Genomic DNA, 7,455 nt, shown 5'->3' on the forward strand with positions numbered 1-7,455 from the left:
ATAGAGTCCAAAGTGCCGATATTTCTATTTTATTACATCTAAGATGCCAATATTATCTATATGAAATATGTTATGAGTGTATGTCTATTCTTTTTATGAATTTATGATATTTGGATAAATTATTTGACAATATTATTTTATAGGAATTTTTATTTCAACTTTACTATATTATTTAAGATAAATTATTATAACGACCCGAAATCGGACCGCCACCGGCACTAGGATCCAGATCGACTTAAGGTCGTCGGAACCCGTAGCAAGCCTAACATACAACCTGTCATACCTGTAAAATCCCGTACATGATCATACATTTACATAAAAACTTAAACATTTTCATTCACCAAGCTCAATCTGTGCATGCACTAAACATTAAACATACAGACCCCATACTAGAGCCCTCAGCAAATACTCTAGTTGGGTCAACATAACATATGCTAAGCTTGGTGTAACCTCATTTAATATTAAAACATTAACAAAAGATCATGTATAACAGGGGATCCTCATACATTAGGGTCAAGCACAACACTAATCCTCAATACATTGTTCTACTCTATAATACATTACATCATTTTACAGTTCATGTCCACAACTAACTATTACATAGACATAGCTTCAACCTGGAAGACTCCTCGGTCTATCCCGAACCTGCAAACCTGGGGGTTAAGGGAAAGGGGTGAGCTACTAGAGCCCAGTGAGCAGAATAGTAAAACATTATATTAAAATCCATGCTTTCATGAAATGCATCACATCACAAACAAATCACATCAAGGATGGACTTGTCACCAATAGCCCTCTACATAATCCAATCATGCCAGGGGCGTAGTGCAGGCCACACCTGATCTTTCTCTTACACATAACATATCATACATATCCAATCATGCCGGGGGCGTAGTGCAGGCCACACCCGGACTTTCTCTTACATTGTGTCAGGGGCGTAGTGCAAGCCACACCTGGACTTCCATATCATATCATATCATATCTCATCATATCGAGGACTAATGGGTCATCCAACATCCATCCACATCAACATCATAATATGCAATGCAACATATTCGTGGATTCTAATGCAAACAACCTAGTAAATAACATGGTATTCATGATGCATGAACATGCTCAAAACTGATTTAATTTGATACATAAAGATTCATTCTACTCACCTCAGGCTGACTCTGAAGCAGCTAGCTCACTGTTGGGGTCCTCGGTTCCTCGGGTTCGAACCTACACAGGTGGACTCAAAATGAGGGACCAAACATACACTAACATAACTCTAAACTACTCCCTAAAAACCCCCCTAAAACATCATAAAACAATCATAGAAATCATGCAAAGGAAGGCTGAACAGGGCACTTTCGGCGGCAGGTTCGGCGGCCGAAAGTCCCTCCAGAGCCGAAACTCAGCCACTTTTGGCGGCACCTTCGGCGGCCGAAAGCCCCTTCCAGAGACGAAACTCATGCACCTTCGGCGACACCTTCGGCGACCGAAACTCCCCTCCAGAGTCGAAAGTTCAACTTTCGTGGGCAGGGTTCGGCAGCCAAAAGCTTGCCTCCACAGGCAGGTTCGGCGGCTGAAAGTGCCTTCGGCTGCCGAACCTGAGTTCTTCCAGAAGTGGTAGAACTCAGCCCTTATGCACATTTTGCCTCCCAAACCTTCCAAACTCAAACACAACACTCCTAAATATGCATAAACACATTCATAAGCATATAGAGATCTCAAACTATCCTATACCCCAACAAACATCAACATGGCAACTCATTAATCATGCATTTCATACTTTACTCACATAAACCCTAACATTTTAACAACTAGTCTAAACATGCATTTCTACCCCATAAACCTTCATAAAACTTGTTTAAATCATCGAAGGAGGCGAGGATCGACGCTTACCTCTTAAAGATCGGGAGAAAATGTGACCCAACTTGGAGATTTGGGGAAAATGGGTTCCGAAGGTCTCTAAGCTTCCAAACTTCGATCTTTGCTCTAAAACTTCAAAACCAATTTAAAACTTGTTAAAAACTTGTAGGATTTGAAGGAAAACCTCAAAACCAACCATGGAAGGGCATGAACTCATCTTTGCCCGAAAATGGAGGAGAAAACTCGCCCATTTTCGGACATGGGGCCTTTTATAGGTGGCTGGCCAGACCACCTTCGGAAGCCAAAGATGACTCCAAAACTCCACCAAGTTCGGCGGCCGAACCTGGATTTTCCTCCATGGTGTTTTTCTTTCAAAACTCAATTTCTTTCATACTTAAAACCTTGAAAACATGTAAAACATTTTAGAAAAACATATTCTTACCCTTCTAGAGAGTTCCGACATCCGAGATTTCGCCGGACGGTAGGAATTCCGATGCCGACTTCTAGCCGGGTATTACAATTATACTTATTCTATTAACTTATTTTAGCATATTATTAGTACAATTAAGTACCAAAACTTTGTATATTCCCTTATTTATTTATCCGCTTACTAAGTAGTTATCTTTACCCCTTATATTTTTAATATTCTAGTATTTCTTTTTTAGCAATCCATATCTAGCAGCCTTATTTAGTAGTAATGTCCCTTATTCAACTTTACCAACTTCATAGTTTAGTAGAAAGTTAATCACATTCCTTTTGCAAACTTTTAGCATTTTGAATGAATATATCTATTTCTATTTACATGCTTAGATTGTTATTTATATTTTTTAGCAGTAAACATATTCTTTTTTATCCTTATAAAGAGGATAGAAATGTAATTACGATATGATTATGTATATTTGCCATGAAACTATTTCTTTATATCTATTCCAAAGTTCAACAGGTTATATATATTCAATTAGCATATTTTTAAGAGGAAGCTCTATTAGTTTGTTTGATCACGTCCATCTCTATAAGTTAATAATTAGTGTGATACTCTTTGCTCAATTCTACTCCATAAACAAATCTTGGATTAGATATTTTAATTTCTATTATATACGAAAGAATGCAAGCATACTATGCCTTGTAACTGCTACCATCCCCCTTAACAGAAGTTTCTTTGCTCTTTTTGCACATGGACCCTCAACTCCTTTTATGCAAAGTGCTTTAACTCTCTAATTTTTATGTTAGGCTTCTAATTATTCTTTTTTGAAATAATTAACAAGGTAAGTTAAATTGATCCTAAGATCTTTAAATACCCCATAATATATGTGTGCATGTTTCAATATCTTTATTATAAGAGGATCATCCTTAGTTCTCCTACTAGTAAATACCTCAAAGGAGCAATTCCCTTAACACTTGGCCCTAATCCTATTTGGTTATTCCTTTTGAATATGATTTTGAAATATCTTGATATAGAGTATTTAGTAATTGCTCTCCTAAAATTACATTACATCTTCAAATTTCATGCTCAAAATAAAAGTAGGATTGTCATCATTTTTTTTATCAAATTTAGGTCTATTACTTTTCCTTCCAGTAACTTTTGCTTCATCCCCCACGTAAATTACCAAAAGACTCATATGAACCAGGATAACCACTAGAAAAATACTTAGATTCATCATTAGAGTTACTTATCTTAGCCTCATCTTCATCATGAATAATTTTTTACATACAAATCAATATCATAATCAGATGAGTATGTTGTGAACTACTCCATTATCATTTTCATTCCCATATATTGAACTACACTCTTATGTTCTGCCCCTGCATCCCCATGTTGTTCTTGTCCATTTCCATGTTTTGACTCTACATTATCAATTATTGGACATAATCTCATTTTTCTCCTATCCATCCAAATTTCCTATTACGTCCTTCACCAACCATATTTTCATTAAAAACAAAGGCAACATAATCATCATTTGCAAAAATACTCTGTATGCCTATCTCCTTCTTATAGAAACACCGCACACTTACATTGTTAAACCTAAAGTTAGGACTTCACTCTAATGAACTAATTATATTAGGTAATGATGGTAATGAATCTCAAATATATCCACCCCATATTCATTATATATGTGTATTTCCTTGACTATACCTAAATAAGAAAATATTTTTATTAGTGATCGATCATCAATAATTAAGGTCAAGCCCTTTTTCAGTAACTTAAAGAATTCTGACATCTATATTTTTTGCACATTTGGATACTTCAAGACAATTTCAAGCACATCCTTAACATTCTAATATCCTAGATAGTTACTCTCTCTATATATGTCACCACCTTTATAGATGCTCTTATAGTGGAATATTATCTCTTTAACTACAACCTAACTAAAGAAATAGAATAAAAGAGAGAAATTTAAAAGTAAATTAGCTATTATCCTCTCAAGCTAATTGGGAATGTTTATGGTCAAAAAATATAAAAAAATAATTCATATTTGGAAGAAATTAAGAAGTTCTAGATTGATTAATAGGCCATAATTAATATATGTTTACATATTATATCAATTAAGGAAGGTACATTTCTTCTAAAGTTATACTTATTAATGGCTCAGACATTATGATTAAAGGAATAAGAAATGTTCAACCTCTTATTTTTGTTTCTTTAAACTTAGTTTTATTTGCTCTTGAATATCTATTATAATTTAATTTCTTTTAGCAAATAAACTAAATCTCTTCGTTACTCATCACTTTTGTGGTTGAATTTGTCATTGTGCGCGACTAAAGTACAAAAAAGATAATTGAAATAGGACATGAATCACAAAGGTTATATCACCTTTCTCATCCAAGTATATCTGTTGCTTTTACATCCACTACATCTATCGATCTTCTCCATAGCCTCCTAGAGAATCTAATTTTGAAAAAAGTTCAAAAATTAGTACCTAGTCTTTCTATATTGTCTTCTTTAAAGTGTGAATCATATCAATTTGGAAAACAAACTAGAGTATCCTTTTCCAATCATGTTAATAAAAGGGCCACATTTACATTTGATATTTGTTCTCAGACATATGAGGTCCAATTTCTATTAGTTATTTTTTGGAATTTCATTATTTTGTTATTGTATCGATGATTATTCATGTTGCATTTAGATATCTTTAATGAAAAGTCATTTTGAATTGTTCTCTATATTTTAAAATTTCTATGCTAAGATTCATAATTAATTTAGTGTTTCAATTAAGATATTACGCAATGATAATGTTAAGGATATTTATCCATTCTTTTTGCTAGTTTCATGTCTTCTTAGAGAATTAATCATTAGATACCTTGTGCATATGCTCCTTAACAAAATAGAATCACTAAACATAAAAATTGACTTTTAATTGAAACTACATATCTTACTCATACATCATTATGTTCCTCTTTGTTTGTAGAGTGATGTTATTCTCACTTTTTATTATTTAATTAATTGAATGTCTTCTTCTATATTGCAGCATCACAGTCCAATTGAGAAGATCCATCGACCTAAGACGAAGAGAAGGGTCTATCTGTTTTATTTAGTTATTCATTTAGTTATTCAGTTAAACCAATGATTCATTATTGGAGCAGATAGCAACAACCACCATTTCATCCGACATACGTATTTTTGATTTTCCAATAGATTTACATCTTTCATTAATTGAAATTTTTTTATGTAGTGTCTTCACTCAATTCTATTCCTAAATCTTAATCTTTATCACTTGTCTTCATAATATATGTTTGGTTGTATTTTTTTTTTTTCATGAGTATACTAATAGAAAAGACACTTTAAATTAGATACATTAAGTGTCTTTTGATGATATTTTCATTTTTCGAAAGATTATAAATACTATGATCCTATTACAAACAAACACTTTATCTCTACAGATGCAATTTTCTCTGAACTATCTCCATATTTTTCTCCAACACAACAGATACAAATCTTATTCTTGTGGCTCTTTCTATTTCTACCTTTTCCCTACCGCAAATTAGTCTTCCTCTTTAAGTCTACTCCCATTGTCATCTCCTTCTTACTAACACCAGGGACACTTTTCTTTATGATACAATTATGATAATTATCCTTGATAATTCTTTTCTTGTTCCTTTATCACCCACTCCAGTCATGCCCTTAGTAGAAGCAACAACTCCTTCAATTTCCATTCATAAATGTATTTGCTTCTCTTGCACCCCTCATCCTATTCATATTTTTTTAAGTTATTATTGTTTATCCTCATCCTATTATGCTTTTTGTTTTTCACCTTGTCTGCTATTCCTATTCCCAGGACTATTAGAGAAGCAATGGACCATTTAGGGTGAAAAAATACAGCCATAGAAGAAATGATTGCTTTTTATGAAAATCAAACTTGAGACTTGATTCCACTATCCCCAAGCAAGTCTGTTGTTGGATGTTTTTAGATTTATATTATTAAGGTTGGTCCTAATAGGAAGATTGATTGGTCGAAGGCTTATCTTGTCACCAAAGGATATACTCAATTTATGGGCTAGATTATGGTGATATATTCTCTTCTACGGCTAAGATTACCTCTTCTCGTCTCTGTATCTCTTTGGCAAACATGCATCACTGGCTATTTCGTTGGTTCGACATTAAGAATTCATTCTTACATGGAGAACTAGCTAAAGTAGTCTACAAGCAACCACCAAATTTTTTTGCTCAACGGAAATTTGGTTTGGTATGTCGTCTATAATGATTATATAGCTTAAAACAATTTCCAAAAGTATGGTTTGGATGGTTCAATAATTTGGAATGTCTAAAAGTGAAACAAATCATTCAGTATTATACTTTTGGTAATTGTATTTATCTAGTGGTCTATATTAATAATATCATCCTAATAGATAGTGACTATGATAGAATCTTTGAACAAAAGATCACTTATTTAGCTATTTCTAAACTAATTAACAAATTGAAATACTTATTAGGGATTAAGGTAGCATAATCTAAAACATACATTATTATCTTATAAATAAATTATGCTTTATATATACTTGAAGAGATAGGTATGATAGGTCGCAAGCATGTAAATATTCATATTCATATGAATCTAAATATTAAATTTGTTCCTAGACAAGAGGAGTCATTCGAAGACCCTAGAAGATATCAGAGACTTATTAGTAAACTAGCTACTCCACAATCACTCGACCGAATATTGTAATTTACTGTGAATATAGTTTATCAATTTCTTTAGGCTTCATGTAGTGGTCACTGGGATGTTATAATTTACAATTTTAGATATGTTAATGAATCCCAAGACAAGGACTACTATATGAAAATAAGAGTCACTCGTTAATTGTTAGATATTCTGATATAGATTGGATAGGTTCTTCTCTAGATAAACAATCTATATAAGGATATTATTTCATGGTTAAGTTGTAAGTATTAGTTCAAGTGTAGAAGCTGAATATCGAGCTATGTCTCTGCAACTTGAAAATTCATCTAGTTAAAACAACTTCTTTAAGAGTTGAAATGTTATAAATTTGATATGTAATAATTCAATTGCCTTCTATACTGCTTCTAATCTAATTTTTTTATTAAAAAACAAGACATAGAAGTGGATTATCATTTTATTAGATGAAAATGAGTCATAATGTATTGCT

Source organism: Manihot esculenta, chromosome 4 (genome assembly GCF_001659605.2).
Source record: "Manihot esculenta cultivar AM560-2 chromosome 4, M.esculenta_v8, whole genome shotgun sequence".
Lineage (NCBI taxonomy): Eukaryota > Viridiplantae > Streptophyta > Magnoliopsida > Malpighiales > Euphorbiaceae > Manihot > Manihot esculenta.